The following is a 14226-nucleotide window of genomic DNA, read 5'->3' as shown; positions in this document are numbered from 1 at the left end:
CTCTTATGTTCATATGATGCTAAGGCTGATAACATAAAGTTCAATTATTTTCTATTGTTAGAGTTGTGTCTGACAGTACGAGCCGTCATGAGCAAAACACGCAATGAGAAGACAACTTCAATAGCAGGTGGATGTTTGGCAGAAAAAGGAATTGGCGAACTTTTCATCCTAAATATCAACGTAAGACAAAGATAGAATATCTTTATAACTGTCTATGGAACTATTACACGTACATGCTATATCCAGATATAGCATGTTACTCTGCAATAGATTCGCTCTGTATATTTGGAACCGACAATTTCCAGTATGTTGTGCATATCCGGTTTAATAACAAACACACTTTAATTTACCTCGTTGTAAACAAGAACATAATTTTATGTCTAGAATTGTACTGCTCTGTGTGATAATATATGGTAATGTACAGTACTGACTGCATAGCGATGTACACTACCGTACACTACCGTACTGTATCATGCTAAGCACACTGCATTGTACTGTACATTGCTGTACTGAACACTACTGTACTATATTACCAGACTGTCATACATTCGTCTGTTTTTATTCTTTTAGGTTGAAAACCTACAGTGCAATACCAAGTATCAATAGAGGCTGCCGACAGCACTCTAGAAACACCTGACTCATACGACAATCATCTGCTATTTATTAACATTTTTTCTAAACTTTCATTTTTGAGACAAATTTTGTAACAATAAAAGCCAACAATCCAGAACTTGTATCACAACGCTGGGCTGCACGGAGGAAAGTTTTTCCTCACTACAGAATATCAAAAAATTCATCTCTGTTGTATATCAGGCATAAGTCTCCGAAATTCAAGGTATATCTCATTTGAACATAAGCCATTCCTTGTGTTTAGTGCTTACAAAAAGACACCAGGTTTTTTAGCCAGTAGAGTAGTTTTATCTTTAGTTTATTTGAGTTAACATCAAATATGAACTTTTCCGAAAGTTACCCCAACAGCCATGTTGAGTTGATTGCTTGCTCTCTCACTTCTGAATTTATATGGACAAACAGGCACTGGCCTCTCCAGCTGTTTCAGTCCGCACTGTTTTGTGCTTCCTTGATAAATTCCACACCTAGCAGACAATGTACGCGCAAGCCCCTCGCTTGTTAGCAGAAGTGTTATAGCGATACTATAAAATACTAGCAAAGAACGCTCAAAGAACTCACTCTAGTAGGACTTAGGATGAAGGCTGGTAGTAGACATAGTAACTTAGTGATTGTGTTCAAAGGGAAATACATATACATGAACTAGTTTAAAAGCTTATTAGTTTACTCACATCTTCAAATCAAAAGTCATCACATGAGGCAGCAAAACTCAGACTTGCATTTTTAACTTAACCCTTTATGATTGACACAGAGAACTATTTCAGCTTCCCTACTTGTTGTTATAGCTAAACTTCTTTTTCCACAAACACTAGCATTCCTGCAACCCCAGGCTCACAGATGAACCCGCAAATCTCGCAAGTTGTAGAAAGTTTGCCATCAGCTGCTTATTGCTTTGCACAATGAGGGTCATTTTAATGTGTTTGGTATGATGTTAGTACCATGGTTACCATGGGGACATGATTGACAAAAGTCTGTTACGGACATAATGGGAATTGAACGCTCATCAAAAGACAATTTATAAGTGTCTGACAAAAGCTAACTTCAGAAAAGTTCTAGTTAGTCATGAAGGGTTAGTTAGTCATTCAGGGTTAGTTAGTCATGAAGGGTTAGTTAGTAATACAGGGTTAGTTAGTCATGAAGGATTAGTTAGTCATACAGGGTTAGTTAGTCATAAAGGGTTAGTTAGTCATACAGGGTTAGTTAGTCAAGAAGGGTTAGTTAGTCATGAAGGGTTCGTTAGTCATGCAGGGTAAGTTAGTCATACAGGGTTAGTTACTCATGAAGGGTTAGTTAGTCATACAGGGTTAGTTAGTCATGAAGGATTAGTTAGTCATACAGGGTTAGTTAGTCATGAAGGGTTAGTTAGTCATACAGGGTTAGTTAGTCAAGAAGGGTTAGTTAGTCATGAAGGGTCCGTTAGTCATGCAGGGTTAGTTAGTCTTACATGGTTAGTTAGTCATGAAGGCTTAGTTAGTCATACAGGGTTAGTTAGTCATGCAGGGTTAGTTACTAAATTCAATTTCAGTATCAGGGTACAACATGGTGTATGACAGCGTATACATCATAGTGTATGGTAGAATGTATGACATGGTGTATGGTAGAGTGTATAACATGGTATATGGTAAAGTGTATAACATAGTGCATGGTAGAGTGTATAACAAGGTGTATGATAGGGTGTACGACATGGTGTTTTTAATAGAGTGTATTATTTGGTGTATGATAGAGTGTATGACAATGTGTATTATAGAGTGTATGACACAGTGTATATTAAACTGTCCAACAAGGTGTATGATAGAGTGTACAACATGGTGTATGATAGAGTATGGAGTAGCATATGATATAGCATATGACATGATGTATGATAGTGTATGACATAGTGTATGGCATGTCATGTGACATATCATATCACATAACCTTCCACACAGTTTGTGATATCATGTATGGTACAGTTTGATCACATGAAAAAGATCTATAAATAGACTTTTTGTTGTTAGTATCATAATTAGTAAAACAAGATAAGGACATGCAGTTGAAAGGTCGTCATTTTTTGGCAAAACTTGTTTCTTTATTCACTGAATGTTACAAAGTTGATTATTGGACCAAACTTAGAATTATCCGGTCTCGTACAGGCCTAAGTATATAATACAATTATGTTGTCTGATTCAAGCACTTGTTGATCGCTGTCAGCTCTGATACTCTCCGTCTTGTCCTCATTCTAGACTTTCTCTTAGTAGAGTACTGCCGCTCTATCTGGTTAATGATATGCATTTCATATTCATTCACAGCCTCTTCGGAGCTCTGCACTTCTATAGCCTCTTGACCGCCTCCTTGTTTTTCTCTGATTGCAGTATTACCCTGGTTAAGAAAAATTACTTGTTATGATATCTATTTATAGAATTGTAATGCGCAAAATATTCAGCCTATAAACTGTGAAAGACAAATGCTAGTACTACATACCATGCTAACAGACAATCCAATAATGCACTAGGGTCTAATGTAGGCCTATCTAAGTCTATATATATATATATATATATATATATATATATATATATATATATATATATATATATATATAAAATTGAGTAAAAATGAAAGTTAAAGTTAAGTTTAAAACAACTTTATTACTAATAGTTTCATATTGCCATGCAATAATCATCAGATAAAATTGTTAGCACTGAAAACGACTTATATATAGATGGAAATAAAAGCGTAGGTCTTAAAATACCTAAATACACCACTGATACGTAGGATTAAAATTAGCAAGCAACACGATTTAAAGCCTCAACAATGCAGAAGTTGTTGAGGCTGAGGCTGTCGTGTTGCTTGCTAATTTCACTACATACTCTATACACCCTTTTATCGATTGCATACACTAAATGAAGTATTAATTGAAACTCTAGGAACTCTATTAACTCTATGAAACACAATGATTTTTCGTGTTTTAGTAAACTTCTATTTCCGGTTGTTCGTAAGGTTCAATTGTGGTAAAGGCTAATACTTTTTACGCAAACAATTGTATTATCTCGAGTAGGAATAACCTCTACATTCCCTCTCCGTTCAGTCAGACAAAGTACCAGACAAGGACAGTCCGATATCTCATTTCTTCATTTGTACCAGTATCAAGAGGTACCAGTATCGTCATATTCAAAGTTTCTGCTGGAACAGTAACTTTCTTGATACACTCACACTTATATGCAGGAATTGTTATTATTAATTCAACAAAATCAGTATTTTTATTTTTTTTCAGTTCTTATTAATGGTATCATTACCGAATCATCTTATATTGTAATAGTAGCAACAATGAGAGAATTTGTTTCTCCGGTTTTGAATACAAAAACAGCTTGCCATGTGAAATAGTAAAGAATTCATAATCAGAATATTGCTGCCAATTAATGACAGGTTCTTATTTCAATAGAAAAGCTTTAAAACAAAAATCAGTTTTAAAATTACAGAAAATATTTTTGCTTTCTGTAGTTGTCTCCTCTATCTTACACAGCATTCTTCTGCGAGTCAATAAAAACATATTTTAAAATAGGTTTATTTAATACTTCCAACTAGGTTTCATTTCTCAGATTTAAATGCAATTAAATATTCAGTAGACTCTTTATATGTTGCACATGTTACATTTTGCACAGTTACAGTGGCATTGAAATTGTGTCTTGCAATATATAATTTAAATTCCACATGTTGTCTAAATTCTATTATTTAAATATAATATATTTAGTTAACAGTAAAAATCACATAAAAAATAATCAACTGACGTTTTCAGATTTTAGTGAGAACTTCGCCTAATATGAATCTTTGTTGTGTTCTAGATAAAATTGTAGTTTAAAAGTTCTAGTAGTGAATTTTTTCAACTGCAGCAGACACACCTTTTTCTGACTTTTGGGGTATATATATATCTGCAACCAACAAATTCAATAATACCATGGCAAAGAAGCTATCTAGTGAAGTGGATTCTATTAGGGTCAGGAGTAAACAACTCATTTTTCAGTAAGTTGGTACTTATCTCAGGGATAAGTTAATCAGATGACCTTACAAGACCACTTTTCAGATTCAATAGCAGTAATAAAGAACAGTGTGGCAGGTGACAAATGCCAGGTGGCAGATGTGGCAGGTGAGTTACAACAATTATTGTAATAAGAACAAAAGTATAAACGTTACGTTACACTGAAGACTAGTTATACAGTCAGTTACAGTCATTCAGAAACAAAGAGGATATTCTGTGTAATTCTTGAACCAGACAGATATATCACACAGTAAAATTACAACATATCAGTCCTAGCTTTTGGAAACACGTTTCTTTAGAAAGCTAGCCTTAGCGCCAAAGCAGATTACCGCAGAAACAGGGTAGCCATCAGTAGTTTTTTGCACGCAGCAAGTAAGCTAGAAGACTTAGTCTCATTGACTCGCTACATTAGAAATACATATCAATACATACATAGAACCATAATAGCCGCTATATCTATGGCCTCAACAATCATGCTTTACCAAACTGTATAGCTACAGCGCTGGCTCACCTTCACGTAAGCTTGTACAACGTTAGATGCTGCAATATGGTTTCCTATCAACCAGATTACTAGAAGCCCAAAGAGGCAGCCTTCATAAATCAACAGATAATTGGCCCAGACCTTGAAAACTGCGAAGCTAACCACATCGATAACCTTTTTCGTGACTACAAAAGATGTGACAGAAAACATTGTATATCAAAAGTAACTTCATGGTTTATATAAAAAAATATACAAATAAATGTATGTATGCTGTTATATTTTTATCAAATTGTAGTTATAAAAAAATCACAAAAGTAAAGAAGTCACTTTAATGACTTTAAAACAAAAACAGTTTACAAAGGATTAGCCGAGGGTGACTGATGGTTGACCGAAGGTTGAGATAGAGTTGACCAAAAAGTGGCTAAAAGTTAAATAAAATTTGACGAAAGGTCAACTAAAAGTTTATTGACAGTTGACTAAAAGTGATAAAAAAGTTATCAAGTTCTTTCATCTCGAAATCGCTTTCTGTCTTTGTTACAATGCAAAGAAACTTTCAAAAGTAGCCGCATTCTGTTCCAAGATTGTTAGCAAGATAGAGAGGAAGGGAACAAAACCTGATAGACATATAAACCTCATAGACATATAGACCTCATAGACATGTAAACCTCATAGACATATAAACCTCATAAACATATCAACCTCATAGAAATATATTTCTCTCACCAACTGTATAAATAGCTCTGTTTCTATTGCTGATCCAGCAAGAGTAACTTTCTTCATCCCAAATCGTTATGGATTCAATAACTAGCTCGCCATCAATGATCTCCCAGCGACTAGTGTTTACTTCATATTCATTTTTATGCCTGTCAGAGATATAGAGAACATTAAAATTATATTATTATATAATGATATGATAATATTAATTATATTATTATATAGAGCATATGTAAATGTCAAGCAAACTTTTATACAAACAATGTTGCTCAGAAGCCTCCTGCCATGCAAAGTGAGAGCAGGCTGAAGCATGGTTACTTCATGATAAAAAAGTGGTTAACCTAATCAATTATATATGTTGCATTACGAAATATTAGGTAATATTACACAACATTACAGTGCATAGCGTCACATCATGCAGTGATGATGGTGTCACCGTTATGTTGGGTAGCATAGCGTCATCTAGCGTTGCATTGAGTTGCATTAAATTACCCCATTAATTGCATTACTGCATTAAATGCCATTTCCTCAGCTGATGTCTCCGATGCGGAATTAACTATTAGCGATCAAGCGATTTAAGCCAAAAAAGGGTTCGACTGATACAACAGGTACATGTCAAAACCAAGGTATTTGAACCCAACTTTAGATCGCGACTTATACAGGGTCGACTTGTACACCGGATTTACGGTATATTTGTCAAATTCATAGCATCTTAACGAAATGCCAGAGAGGTTGGAGCAAACTAATTTTAACACTAAATTCCAACAGTTGATATCTGAACCAAAAGTCATGTCCTGTTTTTCTCTATTTTGCTTCATCACTATTGTAGCGCCTATAAAACCACAGCTCTACTGTAGCACCCTAATGTTTTGCAGCATGTTTATCTTAGCAGTTTTTCGTGTTTTTTTCTACTGAGTTTCAGATTTTTACCAAAAAGTAGCAATGTCAATAAGACCCCGAATATGTCGACTTATAAAATCTTCCTACTGGACTGAGATGACTAGATAGAATTAACTTTTGATGAGTTGAGACGAGCCCCAACATTCCTCAGAATGTAAGCTAGAAACTTAATAGAGTTTTGCTAAAGCTATGTTTGGAACCATTTAGAACAACACTCAGGCAGTAGAGTTTTGATTTGTGAACAGCATGTTGGTAAGTGTCTTTACTAACAAAAACTATAGCATCAGCTTTGCTAAAGACACCAATAAATCTATTGAGAGTTTTAATGGTATATTTGAAAGTTTTAGAGCGACCAAAATACACTCACATAGAACAAACTTGGTTAGATTTCATAGATGGTAACTTTACACAGATCTTTTTCAAGGTCACACTTGAAAGATTCCTGGCTAGAACAAGTTCAAGAAACATCTGAGCTCAATTTAAACTCAACTAACTGTTTCTGTTTGATTGGAACAGGAGAAGACTCATTAACTATCATTAACTATTAAACCTTATGTTAGAAGAAAAGCCTAATGAATTAAGTCTAGTCAAGACAATACTCCGAGATAGTACTAGCAGTTTTTCATCTACTAACTCAGCTATTGCTTTTTTAACTTAGTATCATTCAAAACAACACTCAGGCACTAGAGCTGTGGCTTGTGAACAACGTGTTGGTAAGTGTCCTTACAAACAACAGTTATAGCATCATAGCATTATAGCAAAATAGCATTATAGCCACTAAAGACACCAACCAACCTTTTATTATAGCAATGACTCCCAAACACTTGAGTAGTACAGTTTGGTACTCAGTTTTCAGAAAGGATTCTATGTTAGTATTATCACAGTCTGTTGAACTAAGAATGTTGTGATATATATACATTCGACACGCTAAGTCATCAATCTACACTTATATATTACCCTTATTATTACTTATATATTACAATGTATATTGCTATAAAGTAAATTCTAAGCTTTACCATTAGAAGTATGAAAAATGGTTAAAATAGAATTTAATCAACTATTATGACAATGAAGTATCTACAGATAGTGCAAATACATGGTGTCTTCAGACTGATTTATTGCCATGCTACTTTAAATACTATAGATGTTATAGATATTACAGTTAGCTTTAAAGACCTTGTTTAATATGCAAAGATTTAAATCTTTACCCTGAAGATTAAATTCTTTACCATTTCTATTCTATTAAAAATACATTTGTAACCTATAGACATGTGTATGTTTCTCAAAGTATGTCATATGTGTGTATGCATTCCGGCTATAGATCTTAAAATCTTGGAATAAAGAGTTCACACCAAAGCATCTGATCTCAGACCCTCCAAGGGCCGCAGAGATTTAGGCCGCAAAGATTGATTTGCTTGCTAGCTGACATATGTCACTATATGGGAGCAAATACCCAATGGCGTTGCGTACAATGCAGGGTCATAGCATAATGTCACGAGAAGCTGCTGGCTCTTATTAAGCGTAGTCAAATTTTCCATTGGCAATGTGTCAGGCTAATAGCAAGTGGCAGGCAACTTTTATTACTTCTCATTGTTTATAACCTCATTTTTATTACTAGGGCAACGCCGGGTAGCACAGATAGTATTTTTATATAATCAAAATGTCGAATAAGGGGCAGGTGAGTTTTTTTTTACACACTGCATGTATGACTCATGAAGGTCAAATGTGAGAAGTAAAGTTCTTCTACTGAAATGACCTTGGCCTTTAGCATTTTGACCCCTCAATTTTAACTCAACCTGATAGTGTGTTTCAACAATATTTATACTGTTATTTTGTGTTCAAGAGCAAACTAGCTTATTGTGATACAAAGTAAAATAATATGCTGCCCCTTTCTATAAAGATTCAGCAAGCATCCCAAAAAACTTTTGTTAAATAAAAGTAAGAACCTCCATGTTTAAAAGAAACATAAGACAAAAACTCTTCTTGAGAGATATTCGCATCTTGTTTTGTAACTATAAACCTGAGATTGCTTTTCTTTAATCATTACAGTAATACTTCAACTTACGAGTGCTCCAACGTACGAGAAACTTGAAATACGAGCCAGCTTTCAAGCACGTTTTAGCACTAACATACGAGCCATGTTTGAGATACGAGCACTTGAGTCAGTTGCCAAGTATGCCGGAGGTGTTTTATGAGAACAGCATCACTATGTATTTTTCAACTGCTCAGGTTATACTGTTGTACCGTGTTTTTGTGCACGATTTTCTGTGCAGAATTATGTGAATTAAAAGTACTGTGCGTAGACCGAAAGTTTGCCAGTAAAATGAAAGATATTACAAAGAAAAAGCAAATGATAACAGTCGATATTAAACGGAAAAATATTGAAAAATATGCGAAATGTGTATGTGTGATTCAGCTAGCTCGGCAATATGACAGAAATACATTCATAATTATCAAACAGAAGGATTATATTCAGGGCATTTAGTTCGCAAAAGGACTAACCATAGTTTCTAAACGATGCAGCGATCTTCACGACCGCTGATGGCATTGGACAAACAATTGGCCGGTGACAGCGTAACTGAAACGATGCTATGTGAAAAGGTCGGCGCTATCTATCCAAACTGTTTAATAGACATTCGTACAAGTTGGCTAGTGGTCGTGCGTTAACCATTTGTGGCGACACCTGTGTTCGTCCTAATCGCAACATGTTGCAAGGGCGACAAAGGCAAACGTCCTTAGATAGGTTTATCTTAAAACGGCCGGCTAGTCGTGAAAGCGAAAAAAAGGAAACATTTCTCGCTAACCAGCGAGAAATTTCAAACTAGGAACGCCGAAGAAATTTTAATTACGTTTAGTTGACAATGAGAGTTTGCTTTTTGGTTTGCTTGTAAGTTTGTCTTTTAACACTTTGATAAAATCCAAATTTACCAAAGTCACCTGTTGTAACGAAGGATAACTTATATCTCCCTCCCTGGCAAATGCGAGTGTTAACTGCTATTGTATGTATTTAATTTTACATTTTAATTAATCACATTTCCTTGCATTGTTTTTTATTTGTTGCTTTTTGAAAACATGTACTACGTAAGGACAATAACCAACATGTTCTTTCTGTTATAATATCTTGTTTTGAGTGTTTTATTTGCTTGTTTAGAGTATGGAAACCAATCAATATATATTTAATGGTTCTATATATAAATGAATTGCACCAACATGCGAGTAAATTGACATACGAGCTCAGTCTCGGAACGCATTAAGCTCGTAAGTTGAAGTATGACTGTAATGCATTCCAGAGATGTTGACTACATGTTTGCAGTTCTTAGCCCGGTAGGTAACACTGGTAAGGGGCCTTTTAAGGTAAAAGTTGGTAAATTTTGCTGTTATATTATAGATAGATCAAGTTCTATATGTTCCATTTGAGTAATACCACAATATATGCTTGCACAATTTAGTTAAAAAACTAAAAAAGTCTAGTTTATTATCAGCTTTGCTCATTTTTTAAATGTTTCACAATGTTATAATAATGATGGACTATTAAAAATAACTAACATGGTGCAACCAACAATGGAAGTTTCTATTTTTGATGATATTTGGTAATCAAAGTTAAAAAATGATACAGTTTTTGGTGATCAGATTTAATAGAAAAATATGGTAAGAGTGAATTCCTTGAATATAATACAACTATGTTTACCCTCTTTCTGGAGTTGTTTGTCATTTGTCTTGTATTTTTGAGAGTTTTTAAGAATTGCCGGATTTATCATTTTAGATGTTTCACTGATTATGACTAGTCCAACATGAAAAACAGTCAACTAATCCTCAGATTTTAGGAATAATATTGTATTTTAGCCTTAGCTGGAGTACACAAGGACATATAATAACTGAGACGGACAGAATTGATTGAAAATTGCATAGGTGGTAATGTACCAACACAAGCTAAAGCCCAAAGTATTTATACTATGTATATTATACTATTATTATATTATATATATTTATTCTAGTGTTTTTTGTGGTATGATAGCCAAACATTTGCTTTATGACGGTAAAAAGTTTTTTCTTGGATTAGTTTGCAGGTAATTACCATTTTGGTCACATATCAATGAAAGAAGCATAAAGAAGATAAATCCATGTTTATGTATTCATGTAAGACCAAACATATTCTTATCGCATTTCCATTCCATGATTGATATTTTTCAATATTTTGTCATTCGCACCCTTCTAGAGTGCGCATAGGAAATCTGAACATGCTTTTACAACAACCTGAGCTTACTAGCTGTTGAATAAAGTTGTTAGACTTTGGTTGGGACTGAAGTTGGTGCCTTAGAGATTAGCTGACTGAATTTTTAGCAGCAGATAACATTACAGATTGGAGTTGTAATATTATTTCAGTTAAATTTTGAACAAATACCAAGTTTTATTAGCATTTCCAAGTTATGGAAATGGCCAGAAAAAATTGAGATCTTCGCAAAATATTGACCAAAAACAATTGCACTGCTATATAATTATTCTAAAAGTGATTTTTTTAAATTTTTTATTCAAGGACCTTACTAATTTATGCAGAGTGTGAATCAACAGGTTTTTAACAGATGCCTTCCAAGAAAAGCTATTTATTGCAGACAATTTTTTAACTTCATATTGGTATTTCTTTGTAGCACACTCCACAAAGTAGACGAGCAAGCTAGTGCTGGGCACGAGTACTTCTTGGCCAACGAGTTTAGACTCAACCTTTTCCGTTCAAATTTTTAGAGTATAAGGTAGCTGACAGTGCTTGGCGTGAGCACTTATTGGCCAACGGGTTTACGGGTATCGGATTTGTTAATACGAACTTTATGTCTAAAATTTCCAAATATCGTACATATCTTAAAATTTACAATGCAATTATAATTCAATTCATTTATAATTTTTTACTAGTTCCTATCGACCAATATTCGTGTTCTCAATGTTAATGTCTTGAACATTGTTGTGTAGTATGTATTTAACAAACAACATCTAAGCCCTATCGTTGAGTAAACTTTTATATACATGTAGATAGTAAAAACCGATCGGCCGCATGCCAAACTGGAAAACAGGAAGTATAGGTATTTACAAACGTTTACGTAAACCAGAATATATAGAGCAGACAACTTCAACACAGTTAGTAGGCGGGTTGTTAAGAAGTGCTCATAGTGCAGGGCGCAATAGACTGAGTTTTTGCCCACTCTACTCAACGAATTTGAGTACCAAAACTCGAACTCGCGAGTCAAAACCCGAACTCGCAAGACCGAAATACTCAAAATTTCTAATACTCTAGACTCAAGAGAAGATGAACCCGCAAGGTCAACGTGTTTTATTACCCATGTTCAGCACTAATACAAGCCAATTGATGTAATTCTATTACCAACAGTTGATATTCATTTGAGATTAAAATGGTACAGACTCTTTCGGTATTAGTAAAATCTTCTTCGATTTTGTGCTATCATTATCTGCCATGTTGAGGAGTCACGACATGTAGTGTGGCATATAGGTAAGGAAAATGTATTTAAATAGCCAACAGAAGAATTTGGTATCGCATTCACCCATTGGTTAATCATAGGCTTTGACATTGTATATGATACATCTATGTTCTGCCTAAAAAGATTACCCCCTTATGTCACAGTTTAGAGTTCACATCACAAGTGTTGTTGTTTCCAAAACTGCTTTTTGCTTTTCTAGCATTACAAGAATTTATAGAAAAGGAAATATTCATGACTATACAGCTATAAATAAATGAAATTTAAAAAATTATCAGTCTACTATTAAAGTGAAGTTTTTCACTCTAAAGTTATGTATGCTTTTCGATATACAACTATGTAACTAGTCATCTCCTTATTGGGCAAACATTTTACATGAGTTTGTAATAACTAGTGCTGTCAGCGGTAAGCTAGATTACCATAAAACAGATACGAGTTGGTTCCTATTTTTAAATGTTGTTGTAGATATCTCTTCATCCTACATATAATGTCATTAACCGATGAGATCACTTATTGCATATACTGTCATTAACCGATCAGATCACTTATTGCATATACTGTCATTAACCAATCAAATCACTTAATGCATATACTGTCAATAGCCAATCAAATCACCTAATGCATATACTGTCATTAACCAATCAGATCACTTCTTGCATATACTGTCATTAACCAGTCAAATCACTTATTGCATATACTGTCATTAACCAATCAGATCACTGATTGCATATACTGTCATTAACCAATCAGATCACTTATTGCATATACTGTCATTAACCAATCAGATCACTTATTGCATATACTGTCATTAACCAATCAAATCACTTATAGCATATAATGTCATTAACCAACCAAATCACTTATTGCATATACTATCGTTAACCGTTCAAATCATTAGTTGTGTATATTGTCATTAGCTGATCAGATTACGTATTGCTATAGATTTACAATTGCAACAATTCATTATTTAGGTCATATATGCCAAATAAATCACACATAAATATAACTAGAAATTCCACTGTCATACAGCCTACGACCAAAGTGATATTGGAAAAAAGAAAGGGTACTGATGGTTGAGAAATGCAATATTAGCAGTCAAATGGCACTGCAGTGCAATAGGATAACTGCAATGGTAGCTGTAATGTACTGGGTGTGGGTGTTATTATATACAACAAATAGCAATAATGAAAGGAAAAGATTATATGTTTATATCTCTCCCCCTGCAATAGGAGAAATGCAATACTGGCCAATATTAAAAGTAAAATGCACTGATATTATTAGAATAACCAATATTATTAATATAGTAATAATATAAAACCAATACACAATTTTGTTTACATTTAAAAACGTCATAGTTTTTATAATCTCATAAGTATAATCTCATAATCTTAAAATCTCATAAGAATTGTTAGAAAAAAATATCATCGTCATTTCCTTTACTTACACTGTGTTGTACATCAGTTAGAATACCAAAGCACTCAAGAGTCTAAAATGTCAGTTACTTTGAAATCGGCAAAAATGAAACGATTTCAGTACTCCTACGTTAATACAGAAACCTTCGACAATGCTATAGACTGGTGAAATGTGCCCGTTATTTTTTCGCGAAATGCGCATGACTTTATCGTTCTATTCACTGTCGCTCGGCGTTTCAATTTCCGGTCTTAACTTTTATTAAACTAAGCTTTTCAAGCGTTTTGTGGCGATTTTCGTCCAAATTAATCTGTTTATTTGTGTATAATCCGATCAGATGGGTAAGTTTCAAGATAATACCGACGGTTTACAAAGATTTGGTAACATATTTAAATAGGCTTAAATGTGTTTTGTATCGTTATTATACTTTAACGACTCTACAAATCGATAGTGGAATTTTTTGATGAAATCTTTAGACAAGGGTTCGTCTCATTGTTGATGATTAATTTTCGTAAGTTGTGTGCACATGCATTTATCATAAAAACTCTCATACTTCGCTTCCGCTCATTGTTCGTGGGATCACATGCACAGGAAAATCAATA

At 34.1% G+C, this 14226-nt stretch overlaps 1 long non-coding RNA gene across 1 annotated transcript in view; it reads left to right on the top strand.

The window, feature by feature from the left end:
• The window catches only part of LOC137405613 (uncharacterized), a 3082-nt gene extending 2427 nt beyond the window's left edge, over positions 1 to 655 (top strand). Inside the window, exons 2-3 of the long non-coding RNA XR_010979785.1 lie at positions 62 to 180; positions 571 to 655. This is a non-coding gene — a long non-coding RNA (uncharacterized lncRNA). The remainder of the gene's footprint in view (positions 1 to 61; positions 181 to 570) is intronic.
• The last annotated feature ends 13571 nt before the right edge of the window (positions 656 to 14226 follow it).

Source organism: Watersipora subatra, chromosome 10 (genome assembly GCF_963576615.1).
Source record: "Watersipora subatra chromosome 10, tzWatSuba1.1, whole genome shotgun sequence".
NCBI lineage: Eukaryota > Metazoa > Bryozoa > Gymnolaemata > Cheilostomatida > Watersiporidae > Watersipora > Watersipora subatra.
This window is presented reverse-complemented; position numbering and strand designations above follow the sequence as displayed.